Genomic DNA, 13,972 nt, shown 5'->3' with positions numbered 1-13,972 from the left:
GCCCGAGCCCTTTAGAGGAAAAACGAAGTTACCCCAGGAATGGAGGGTGGATTGGATGGGTGCAGGTGTACTAGAACCCAGTGTCATGTGGGTGAAGCCTCAGACCTTGGAAAGGAAGGAAAAGAGAGAGGTAGCTCCAGCAGTGCTTCCTTATTTTCTTCTCTCTCTTTCTCTGTCTCTCTCTAGCCATCTGCTCCGTTCTCCGCTCCATCACAGGCTTCCTCTGTTTCTCAGGCTAATACGACCCACTATAGCTGTTCGGCCCTCGAAGCTACCTGACTTTCCATCTCAGGTCTACACAAACTGGCCAGTTTCTCCTCTGTCTCTTATTCTGACTCAGTAGTTGAAGTCAAGCCTCAGTATCTGTGGGTCAGCTCATGGCTGGCCTACCAGCCACCGCCTGTGGCCTGAGCAGTCAGTGCAGGTGGCCTGCTGCTTGCTGATGGGGGAATTACCCTCTAAGTGTGGTCTGTGGATAGGGCAGCAGCCTCACTAGAGGTGTTTGTTGTAGACTGGGATTTCAGCATCCCCTCACCTCCCTGCGGACCTATAGGATCAGACCCTCTGCAGGGTGAGGTTTGGGAACGTGGATTTAAATAATCCCCCGCGTGGTTCCCATGCATGATACAATTGGGGAAGCTCAGAGAATACATTGGTCTTCTTCCCTACTAGGTGTGTTCAAACCTGGTGCCAGCACTCTTTGGGGGAGGGACTTGTCTCTTGCCTATTTTCTATCACCAGACAGAGCTGAGGGCCATGGCCTCCGCGGCTCCCCTGGAAAGCAGATTCCATCCTTGCACTAACACTTGAGTTTCGTGACTGTGCTGTATGAAGGCTTGACTCCCACGCTGGCTGCCTACCTTCAAGCCTTCGTCCTCCTTGGTGTCCAATCCAGTGGCTGCCAGTGGCTGCCTGGATGAAAGGGCAGCTGACCCTCTGGCTGGCGACAGAGGTCAGGAGAGCTCTCTACTTGAGCAGGATAGCTACAGTGAGTGCATCAAGGAAGCTGTCCCCGGTCACCCACACCGGGGCAACAGTGGCCTCTGCTAGACACACAGGCAGGAGAGGCCACCTCTAGGTTGACCCAGGGTGCCTATTGTGATGAACTCAGACCACTGGAAACGGCTAGAAGAACTGGGAGACGCATGATGGATCCAAAAACTCGAAATCACACCGGGCAAGAGATCAGGCGAGTCTGAAAGGGCTGCTGCACCTTTGTCTTAGGAATTCGATTCAAGAAACGCTTCAGAAATGTTTGTGTTGTGCTGTGTATAGGCGTGAGGACTGAGGCATGCACGAGGGAAAGCTGAGTTTCATCCTTCGAGTAGATCGCATCTTTGCTGGGGAGCAAGGCCCACGAATGTGGATCCTTCCTTGGGGACAGGCTCCTGAGAGCTGGCCATGCCTTCTCTTCCCCATTATAAAGAAGATGAAACTGAGGCCCAAAGAGGTGAAGACCATTAGGTCAAGAGCCAGACTGCATTAAGTGCCGTGGGCAGTGAAAGGAAGAGGACATTGATGAAAGCCAGTGTGGGCTGGGGCAGAGGCAGAATCTAAGCTGGGCTTAGAAGAGGAACAGGAGGAAGGACGAGAGCACCATCCAGGTGGTGCAGAGAGAAGGAAACAGGGCCTGGGGACCCTGGTGCTCACTGAAAGGCCGGAAGAAAGACCTGAGGGGAAGGTCTGGATACATAATTTGATGCAAATGCAAATAAATAAATAAATAATACAGAGCCCCTGCTAGGTCAGAAAAGCATTTTCACCTTCCCATGGCATGCCAGCTGCCACCCAAGCAAGAGAGGCCAGGTGACCCCCCCAAGGGATGACAACCTCCATGACTTGGTAACTGCATTGGAGTGCGGGGAGGTTCTGGCTAAGTCGCCTGTGCCAGCCCTGAAAGAGGACAGCTGTCGACTTGCTGGGTCCCAAGACGTCACGGCGTGTGTGTCTGACCCCAGTCCTCCCATGACTGTGCCCAGAAACGTGGGTCTGTCCCTGCTGATGTGACCTGGTCACCACCCTGGGCAGAGGATAGCAGTGATGGCAGGACAAGAGGGTGGAGGGGAAGGCCAGGCAGGACTGGAGACCAGGAAGTGGGGAGGAGGGACCCGGGGAGGCAGCAGTGGGAGGAACAGGGAATGAGACGAGGCTCCATTGTGCATCAGGCTTCACTTACAAAGCACAAATTCAAAGAAAGAATTATTAAGAATCTCTAGATAGCCACTGCAGAGCATTAAGTCCCAAGCTCAGGGGGCCCCTAGGTGGCTACTCTGGTCACACACATGTCGGTGAAGCTGGCCCTGCCTGGGAAGTGTCTCTCTTCCTGCCTTTCAGTGAGCACCAGAGTCCCCAGGCCCTGTTTCCTTCTCTCTGCACCACCTGGATGGTGCTCTCGTCCTTCCTCCTGTTCCTCTTCTAAGCCCAGCTTAGATTCTGCCTGTAGCCCTGGCTCCATCCTGGGGGCCTCCCCTGCCAGCTTCTGGGAAAGCATAACTGGTTATAACCACAGTCACAGCCCAGTGAAGAGGGAACAGAGGCAGCGAAACCAGAGGCCAGCGCAGCCATGCACGGAGGAGGTGCTCCTGCGGGAATGCAGTGGAAATGAACAGAAAATGAAATGATACGCGATAGCCACCAGGAAGAAGAAAAAGACTTTTTTTCCCCTAATTGAATATCTTCCACAAGTGCTAAATGATTTTTTTTTTTAAACAAAAAGCTCTATTTTGATTTTCCGTCTCTACAGACTGTTATTTGAAGTTCAAAACTACATCAGTACCATAAAAATGAATCTGTGGATGGTTTAAGTAAATTTTTTCAGGGAACTGTAGAAATATTTTCTGTTGGTGAACATTCTTTGTAATCCTAGTCTAAAGAATATTTACAGGACTATAAATTTGTGATGTTTTCTTAGTTTTAAATGTCAACTTACAAAATAGCAGACTTTTTTATATACAAAAAAGCTGCCTATATTTATAAAGTGCTATTTTCATTTTATTGTTTACAAATGCCTTGTTATTTGACAAATATATAGGGACGTGTATCTACGTGATGGCATCATGCAGAATAGCTTCACAGCCTAGAAATTCTCTGCTCTGTATATAAATCCCTCCCGGGCAACCACTGACCTTTCCACTGTCTCTGTGATTTGCCTTTTCTTATATCAATGCTGTGAACGAAGGGGCAGGGAGGGAAGGAATGGCTGTTGAGAGCCCACTGCGCTGCAGACAGTGTAGTGCACCCACAGGCCTGGCTCTGTGACCTTGAGCATCAGACCTCTCTGCTCCTCAGTTTCCTCATTTGCAAAATGGGAACCATTTAACCTCTCATAGATACTGGGCTTTGTATATGAAAGGAGATGGTGAGTGTGGCTGGCACCAGAGGCATCTGAATGGCAGCTTTGAATGAAGTCTCTTAAATTCTCCCCCAAACCCTGAGCGAGAGGCATCATGTCTCTCTTCAACGGTCCAGTCAAGCCTGGGTGGGTAGAGGCATCGGGGCCTTGTCTGCTCCACCCTCAGCCAAGCCAGGGCTACCACCGCTACCCATACTCTCAGTGACTAGGGCAGGATCTAACGTCCCCACCTCTCACTTAGGAAGGGAGCCGCAGAGGGTCTAAGTGATAACTCAGGGTCCCACTGCTCTTAAAGAAGTGAGGTTATCTTCAGGCTGTCAGTCTAAAACTAAGACATGCCCATGAGAGGCTTAGCACAGCTCCTCGTAAGGTTACAAGGCAAACTTAGGTGGGTAATGAGGTGGGGACGACGGGGCAGAGAGACGGGAGGAGGCACCCCTTCACCCTCAGCCCCGGCCCCACTTTTCCCTCCCTCGGGCTTTACCACCTCAAAGGCACAGGGATTTTTTCGGGGCCACTGCATTTCCCTCCTTTATCGCTGGTCACTCTGCCATCCAGTTCCACAGCCTGGGATTACTGGCTCTTCTATCCTCAGCAGGGTGTTCGGTGACCCTCCGGGCACTTTCATGTCAGGGTAACATTGCCACACAGATCTGCTCAAAGAATTTCATGCTCTCCCATGTCAAGGAAGGCAGGCCGCGGTTCCCGTTCATGCCAACAAGTGCGCTTCTTGCTGATCCCTTGTCAGGCAAGACGCAGGGAGAGCATCTTTGTGTTTTCAAGCTAACAGGTACCACGAAGCAGCAGCCAGCATTGCCTCTCCACTGGCAACTCTTCTCCTACACCTGGCACTCCATGGAATCCAACTCACTGGACACTTTTAGCAGAAAACAGTTTGATGACCAGAGAGGGGAAGGCTAGTAGAGGCATTTTTCAATTTATTAATATCAAGAAATGAGCAAGTATCCAAGCCAGGAATAGAACCTGGGTCTTTTGGCTCAAACCAGTGCCCTCTTATGTCAGTGTCAGCCCAGTTTTCTGTAGCCTTGTTGCCGGTGGAGGGCGTCCAGGGTCTTGGCGTCTGGAACAAAGAACTGAACAAAATGCACAAACATAGCAAGGAAAGAATGAAGCGACAAAAGCAGAGATTTATTGAAAACGAAAGTTCACTCCGCAGGGTGCGAGTGGGCCCAAGCTTAGGGGCTCAAAGCCCCGTTACAGAATTTTGGGGGGTTTACATACTCTGTAGAGGTTTTCATCGGTGTCCTCTCTATGTAAATGAAGAGAATGAAGTAACGTTACAAAGTCCTTTACTTACTGTATGCCCTAGGTGAATGGAGAGGACATTTCCTGTCGTAGCCGAAGCTTTCCATTTGATTTGGTTCCAGGAAGTCAGTGTGAATCGGCCTTATTTTCCCTGCCTCCAGACCCTATTCTCCTGCCTCAGCATCACGCTCTAGACCATTAAGTTGTCACTAATGTCAGGGAGGGATAGGCTTCAGCCAACAGCATGGCTATTCTACAGCATGCCAGCCGTCACCGTCAGTTAATTGCAGCCAAAAAGATGAGTTGGCCAGCCTTGCTCCACATGGCATCATGAGGTTCAGGGGAAGAGGGACTCGGAGCCTGCTACCTTCCCCGAGCCCAGCCTGGTCCATTTCCTCCGCCAGAGTTCAGCAGAGGGTTTGGAGCTGGGTGCTCTCCGTGAGTTCCCTTGTTTCATCCTCACAGCAGCCAAGGTGCTGCTATTATCCCTGCTCTACAGATAACGAAGCCCGGGATCAAAGAAGTTTGTTGGCTTATCCAAGATCATCCATCCTGTAAATAACAAAAACAAGATTTTACCTTCGATCTAAGAAACTCCAAGCCATGTATGCTAGTTTCCAAAGGCTGCTATAACAACATACTACAAACTGCATGGCTTAACGCAGTAGAAGTCATACGGTTCTAGAGGCTAGAAGTCTCAGATCAAGGTGTCTACAAGTCGTGGCCTTCCAAAGGCTCTAAAGAAGAGTCCGTCCTTGCCTCTTCTAGCCCTGGTGGTTGCTGGCAGGCCTTGGTGCTCCTTGGCTTACAGACATACAGCACTCCATCTCTGCCTTCATCTACACCTGGCTGTCTCCCTTGTGTGTCTGTATCTCTGGGTCCACATTTCCCTCTTCTTATAAGGACACCAGTCATATTGGATTTAGGAAACACCCTAATCCAGTACGACCTCATTTTAACTTCATTACATAGGCAAAGGCTCTACTTTTAAATATGCTCACATACATGGGTTCTAGAAGGTAAGACTTTAATTCGTCTTTTGAGGGGAGACAATTGAACCCATAGCACCACGTTTTCCCTATTGTATTTGCTGCTTCAGATGAAAGATGTCTAAAATGTCAAATGCTTCACTCTCAGACGTTATTTGTTCTCAGTTTTGCTCGAACATGCTGTTGTATGGTGGACAGAAACGAGCCTAGTTCTTGTAGCTCAGCTCTGCTAACCACTGGAAGGGACTACTCTTATCTGCTTCCCCAGGGCCTCAGTTTCCTTGTATGTAATATATGGGAGTTACACTGGATGGGTGATAAGGTCTCTTTCCAGCCCTAGATACTGATGTGATGAGCTACAAAGACTATAAAGACAGAATCTCATATAGCATCTCTCTCTATCCAAATTACAGCTATTTTTACCCCATTTGATAGTATTTACTTAGCACTAGGCATCCACCTCTAATGCATATTGCTTTTTTGACTCCTCAGGGGCAATGATCAAGCCTGGCACCTAGTGTGGCCTGAAGAAATGCTTGTTAAATAAACAGTGTTAATAGAGTGATAGAAACTCAGGACGTAGAAAATTGGAACGTTGAATTATGTTGGTTTGTTCACTGAGTGCTGCACGGTTTTGCCTTGTTTCCCCAAAGGGAGTGTAAGCTTCTGGCAAACAGCTGCCCTCTGTTCTTTACAATGCCTGAGATAGGGCCAGAGAAAGTAGAGGTGCAATACGTAGTTAAATTCCCCACCCCTTATTCATTGTTACATAAACACATACATGTGATCCTATCCTTCCTGCTAGCTGTTTTTCACGGTTCTCTTTTGTTTGATTTCACCTTTCATCTCTCCTTCATCCTCATCAGCACCCACCACCAGCCAAAATCCTGCTGGGTAGCTGATGTTAACAACCTGGTAGATTTCTTTCCATATTTTTCTTTGTACATGCAGACTCATATGGGCACATATACATGTATGTAAGCATTCACATGCATACGTGGAGAGTTGTTTGTCATTGTTTTATACAATAAGAGCACGTTGTAGATGCTCTAAACCTGAAGTATTTTGTTTTTCTCAATCAATAATACCTGGTGGAAATTCACCCAAGTCCATTGATATAACTCTAATTTTACTTTTAATGGACACACAATATATCATGGCGTGAGCATACTGTAATTTATTCGGTGACTGCCTAGCACATGGGCAGTATTTGATTTATTGATCACTTGTTCTCAAGAAAGAGAGTTGCTGAGAATTCGCTGATCCTACTGCCAAAGTATGCTCCTTGTCCCCGTTTTGCTGCCATCCCTCTTCCCTCTTCCCCACCCAAGTGTTCACATGGGCACTTGGAGTTCTGATTTCTCCCACCAAATCTAAATCCACTTGGTTCTCAGTGTTTCATCTCTAACGGGATCTGAGCTTTTAAAAATGAAATCCAGACTTCCTGGGCTGTTTCCAAAGAAGATGACTTTTTACTTAATGGCATCAACCCCAGTAATCCTGCCTGAAATCTAATCAACACATCAGACAAGGGAAGAAAATGCTGCGTCTTGAGTGAAATGGAAGGCGCCTTCTATAATAAGATGTGCCTCCTCTGGATTAGGAGCCCTGAAAGGAGAGAACATTTTTTGAAGGTCCCTTCCTTGTAGGGAAAGGTAGCAGAGCCAGTGACCAGAACCCCAGCCTGGGAGTCAGGGCTCTGAGCTGAAGCTGTCTGCCTGGGGTTCTTCCCAGAGCCTCACATCTTCCAGGTCATCAAGAGAGCAGAAACTTCTAAGATTTTTATTTATTTTTAAATTTTTTTAATTGTAAAGTACACCATAGATACATAAGAGTATAGTATTACATCACTTAACCATGGGAATACATTCTGAGAAATGTGTCCTCAGGCAATTTCATCCTTGTGAAACATCAGAGTGTACTTACACAAACCCAGATGGTGTAGCCTACTACACACCTAGGCTGCATGGGCTCAAATAAAAATTACGTAAAAATATGTAATGCTTATAAAATTATCTGCACAAGGTCCAGACTCTGAGCAGTGTCCTGACCAGAAACATCCACAACTAAAAGTTAATTTAGAGAAACTCAAGTTGGTCGTTGCATTTTTTTAAACCACATAAAAGATTTGTCTTAGAAAAGCCTTTATCTTGCAGCTGGGCATGGTGGCTCACACCTGTAATCCCAGCACTTTGGGAGGATGAGGTGGGTGGATCACTTGAAGACAGAAGTTCGAGACCAACCTGGGCAACAGAGCAAGACTGTCTCAAAAAAAAAAAGAAGAAGAAGAAAAAGAAGAAGAAAGAAAGAAAATGTGGTGAAACATGGTGAAGTCCTGTCTCTCCTAATGATACCAAAAAAATTAGCCAGGTATGGTGGCACATGCCTGTAATCCCAGCTACTCAGGAGGCTGAGGCAGGAGAATTGCTACTAAAAATATAAAAAATTAGCTGAGCATGGTGATGTACCTGCAATCCCAGCTACTCGGGAGGCTGAGGCAGGGGAAATCACTTGAATCTGGGAGGTGGAGGCTGCAGTGAGCTGAGATCACGCCATTGCACTCCAGCCTGGACAACAGAGCAAGACTCTGTCTCAGAAAAAAAAAAAAAAAGAAAGAAAGAAAGAAACTCCTTTCTCTTGGCTCACACCTGACTCCACTTGGCTCCACACCTGAGCTGACCTGCATTTCCTCCAAACTTCTCTCTCAGTGTACGTCCTGGTTCCTCTTTTCTTTCTCTTGCTCATTCTCTCCTCCCCCACAGGAAAAGCTCCAGAAACTCCCCTTGCAAGGCTGGACCTCTCTGAGCTTCAGAAAGAGGAAGACAACTGAACAGGCAGGGCTCACATCTTCTTTAGAGGCAGTGGAGGAGAGGGACAGCTGGTAACAGGGTAGATCACAACAACCACCTTGAAGATAATGCGCCAAGTGCCGGCACTACACAATACGTGAATGATCTCACTTGTAACTCCCGTGCAAACCCTCTGCCATGGGTGCTATTATGATTCACGTTTACAGGATGAGGAAACTAATGCTTATGCCGGGTGAGTAGCTACGTAGGGGCATGTGTAATTTACATAGCTAGTGTATCCAGAGACTAGGGTAAAACCTATGACATTAGAGAGATTCCTGCTCACATGCTAGTAGCTTTTGTCCAGTCCCGCTTTCCCTCTGTTGCCTTTTCTATGGACCTTCCCAAATGTTGAATGATGTCTCCTATTATATTTACAGGCTAAAGCCTCCTTTCCCTATATTATAGTCATCAGAGCATATTTAATTCCTCTCTGGGAGCACTCTGGGACTGCTGGCTGGAGATGTGCCTAGGCTGGGGGTGACATGGCATCATGAGAGCTAAAGTCTTAAGGTCTTTTGATCCATAACTTCTTCAAACTTCAGCACCTTAGTTTTGGGAGGAGAAAGGAATATGGGAGCAACTTTACATGCCCTTATTTGTCACTCTTTAATGTCCCTATTTGTCGAAATCTATGTAATGAAGCCTATGGTGGATTAAAAACAGGTCCACAAATTCTTTAACCTTCTCCTTTCAAATGATGGCAGCTATTTCTCTTCCTCTTAAATATGGATAAGACTTAGTGTTATGTATTACAATGAACATAATGGGGCAGAAGTGATACTCTGTGACTCCCAAGGTCATCAAAAAGATGAAGTTTCTGCCTGGCTTTCTCTCAGGAGCCTGGCCCTTGGACAGTCACCATACTCTGCAAAAGCCCAGGCTGCGTGGAGAGGCTGATGTTGGTGTCTGGCCACCTGTCCCTGCTGGCCCTTCAGCCTGTAGTCACATCAGTAGTCATGCATGTGAGCTAATGAGGCTTCAGACAACGCCAGCCCCAGCCTCTGCTTCTTCCAGCCATGACCTCAGATATAGTGGAACAAGGACAAGCCACCCTCACTGCGCTCTGCCCTGTCTGAATTTCTGAGCCATGGAAACTGTGAGATATAAATTATTATTGTTTTAAGCTACTAAGTATTGAGGCAATTTGTGAGGCAGCAATAGACAACTAATACAAAATTTGCCAACCTCTTGAGTGAATGACCGCAGCACATTCTCATTTATTGTCTATTCTGCTAGATGGAAAGCAAATTATAGACGCCTACCCAATGCTTGAGAGTCCAGGTCTTGGACCCTGCTTGTCTATACCCACTGAGACCTGGAATATCAGAGACCTGCCTTGGTTTCAATGGAGGCCTGCCTGGACCCTTCAGATCAGAGCTCCATTTGTCACCTTGCTTCTTTCTGGCTCCTAGAGTTTGCTTCTCTTTCTTCCCCAGCTCCCTGGTACTAATGGTAGATGATGGCTCAGCAGAACAATGAGAGCCAGTACCTTGGTTTATTCACCTCTGCTGTGTACCATGTGCTATGGTCTGAAGGTTCATGTCTACCTACAAATGTATTTGTTGAAATCCTAACACCTGGATAATGGTATTCGAAGGTGGGGCCATCGGGAGGTGATCAGGTCGTAAGGTCAGAGACTTTATGAATGAGATTGATGCCGTTACAGAGGAGACCCAGAGGAGCTCTTTCATCCCTTCTACCATGTGAGGGCGCAGTGAGAAGACACCATCTGCAGCCTCGAAGAAGCTCTTGCCAGAATCTGACTGTGCTAGCACCCTGATCTCAGACTTGCCAGCCTTCAGAATTGTGAGAAATAAATTCCTGCTATTGTGAGCCATCCAATTTGTGACATTTTGTTATAGCAGCATGAACTGGCTAATAATCCATTGCAGCAGGAACTCAGTGAGGGCATGTGTGGACCTCCAAGCCTTGCTTGTAAGTCCCAGGCAGAAAGCACCCTCAATAGTTACGGGAAGTGTCAGTGTTCCCCAAGTCCCTGCTGTAAGGTTACGAATTCAACGTATCAACCCCAGTTGCTATCTACGCTGCCATATGCTCCTTTGAGAGTGGTGAGGGTGACCTGCCCAGAAATGCTCTCCCACGTGGCTCTGGGACTGGGACTGCCAGCTCCCCTTTGGGTGGGACCCTATAAATGCTCATGTGGGCAGCAGTGTCTCTGCTTTGAAGCCTGTTCAGCCTCATGCTATTTCTGGGGCATGTTCTAACCCCTTCCCAAACATCTTCTCTGTTCCCTAGCACAGGATTCGAAGCTAATCCTTCTAATTTCAGTGGAAAGCAGTCTGTTCTGGTGCTTCCCAGGTGTTCGGTCCCACGGGAGCCGCTCAGTCCTCAAGGCAGCAGCTGGTAGGCAGGCAGGTTGCCGTCCCTGAACCAGCCTGACCATCCGACTCTGATTCCACAAGGGAGTCTTAGAGACTTCCTCAGTCGAGTGACTCACACTCGTCCTCCACTTGGAACATCCAGTTCTGAACCTTGCCGTCTCCCAGAAATTGTCATTCTAGCCTCAGCCTCATCTCTACAATGTCCTTTTGGCTTCCCAGTGATGTTCCAGGAAACTTGTTCGTGCTGTGTCATCTGTCTCCCCTTTCAGGCAGCCAGCATGGAAATGGAATTTTGGCTTCCGTCCAGGGGCATGATTTCAATTCAGGATGCAACTGGGCACTGCTCTTTAACTCCAAAGCCACCTACGTGGTACAGATAGAGAGTGGTATAAGGATTAATGAAATATAGTGTATCGTTCTACTTCATTTAATTTAATGGCTGCATCAGGTACCATGGATGTACCATAATTTGTTTAACTAATCCCCTATTGAAAAACATTAAGGTAATTATTATTGTTATTAGATGAGCAGCTGAACCTTGGAAACACACTCTTAAATGCTTTCCCTCTGAGGAAAATGAAGAAGCTAACTGTTTCTTACCAAGAGGATCATGCCCCTTGGAGATGATTATGCCCCAGCCTGAGACACACTGATATTCTTACAGGCTGTTTCCAACCAGAGGGGCCACTCAGGGGTACTGGGGTGGGAAAAGATTGGCTGTCATCACAGCCTTTAAGGAATGGATTTTCAAACCAAGAACAGTGAAGGGCAAACCTATAACATGTCTGCTAATAAAAGAGTAAACGATGGCATTCTTTCAGGTTCCTCTGATTATCATCCCCAGAACCTTCCTATACCCTGCCATGGACTGTGTCTTCCTTGAAGTGCTTGTGGTTTGATGTTGCCTCCCTGTAGGTGTTCAGAAAGGACTGCTGGCTGGAAAGGAGAGAAGCTGAGGGATGACCACACTCCTCCTGGATAAATTTGGGCTCTGGTGGCTCCTCCCTGTGATGTGTCATGCTCTGTCCCTTGGGACCTTGTTATATCATTAAAGGCAGCCACATTTATGCAGACATAAGGGAAGCCAGAGTCCATGAGAACTGTCCCTCCAGAGGGGAATACTCCATTGAACAGTGTCAAATGGCCCTCATTAGAACCTGAACTTGATGGGGGACCACAGAGAGACAGCCATGGAAGCAGAGGGCAGCTGCCAGCAACTATTGCTGCCATGTGTGCCAGACACGGTTCTTAACATCTCACATGTCTCAACTCTTTTAATCTCATAACAACTCTAGGGGGTGGGTACTGTTGTCCCTATTTCACAGACGAAGAGGCTGAGGCACAGCTAGGTTAGATGATGAGCCCAAAGCAAGAACCTGATGGCGCCGGATCTGAACCCAGGCACTGTGACTCAGGCTCCTACCACTGCACTGAGTGTCTTTCAATGTGGTTGAAGCAGAGGTGGTCACAACAGAGAGTAGTCAAGAGGAGACAAAGAAAATGAGAGATGGGCTGGATGCGGTGGCTCACGCCTATAACCTCAATACTCTGGAAGGCTGAGAAGGGTAGATCACTTGAGGTCAGAGTTCGAGACCAGCCTGGAGAAACCCTGTCTCTACCAAAAAATACAAAATTCGCTGAATGTGGTGGCTCATGCCTATAATCCCAGCTACTCAGGGAGGCTGAGGCAGGAGAATCGCTTGAACCTGGGAGGCGGAGGCTGCAGTAAGCTGAGATCATGTCACTACTCCAGCCTGGGCAACAAGAGAGAAACTCTGTCTCAAAGAAAAAAGAAAGAAACTGAGAGATGGACACAGAGCTTTGTGATCAGCAGGGGACTAATGACATCCACTTCTGAGGGGACAACAAAGAGACCAGGCCACCATAATAACCCTGAAGGACAAGAAGCTTGTTCCTGTGCTCTAGCTGGTAGTGGGACATCTGAATGGACGGCTTCCCAAGCTCTGCAGCCTCAGATAGCAGGAGCCAGTCTTTATTTCCGGTGGCTTGGAAGAGTCTAACTAACTAGTTTTATTGTTAATTGTGCAGATAATCACTGGGTTAAATGGTCATAAAAGGCTGGGCACAGTGGCTCACCCCTGTAATCCCAGCACTTTGGGAGGTTGAGGTGGGCAGATCATGAGGTCAAGAGATTGAGACCATCCTGGCCAATATGATGAAACCCCATCTCTACTAAAAATACAGGTGTGATGGCACATGCCTGTGGTCCCAGCTATTCGGGAGGCTGAGGCGGAAGAATCACTTGAACTCAGGAGGCAGAGGTTGCAGTGAGCCGAGATTGTGCCACTGCACTCCAGCCTGGTGACAGAGCAAGACTCTGTCTCAAAAAAAAAGATCACAAAAACAAGAGCAAAAGGTTAGGGTAAGTAAACCAAGAGCTCCAGGCCCAGCTGAATAGCAGATCAAAAGACAAAGGAATTCCATATCCTGGGACTTTTAAGATTAGACCACGCCATCTTGGTAACTATAGTAGTAGTCTGTGCATCAACAACTATCAATTATTTTCATTTACATTGTGTTTTGCAGTTTCTATAGTTGTTTATGTCCTATATTTATTTGATTGACATATCAGCCCAATGAGTCATACCAGGTAGGTATTGCTGTCTTCATTTTACAAATAAAGAAGTTGAGGCCCAGGGAGGATGTGAATTGTAAAGGGTCTTGCAACTAGGGAGCAACCAAGCCGGAAAGAGCCAACGCAGCATTTTCATTCTTAGTTCCGAAGTACCAGTAGGACCAATGGGAGCCGGGTTATGTTGGCTCATGAGACGCAAGTGTGCACACCATTCCCAACTCCACATTTAGGGATATCACTTTGGTAGCTTGAAATCAGTCATGGTAAGATTATTTACACCATGGGAATTGTCGAATGCTACAGATCAGGGTTCCCCAACTCCCCCTGCTATACCCACACCACTGAGAATATCCCCAATAATTTCTTTCTTTCTTTTTTAGGTGGAGTCTCACTCTGTTGCCCAGGCTGGAGCGCAGTAGTGCGATCTTGGCATACCACAACCTCTGCCTCCCAGGTTCAAGCAATTTTCTTGCCTCAGCCTCCCGAGTAGCTGGAACTACAGGCGCCCGCCACCATGCCCAGCTAATTTTTGTATTTTTAGTGAAGACAGGGTTTCACTGTGTTGGCCAGGCTGG

Source organism: Saimiri boliviensis, chromosome 1, assembly GCF_048565385.1.
Source record: "Saimiri boliviensis isolate mSaiBol1 chromosome 1, mSaiBol1.pri, whole genome shotgun sequence".
NCBI classification, from domain to species: Eukaryota; Metazoa; Chordata; class Mammalia; order Primates; family Cebidae; genus Saimiri; species Saimiri boliviensis.
This window is presented reverse-complemented; position numbering follows the sequence as displayed.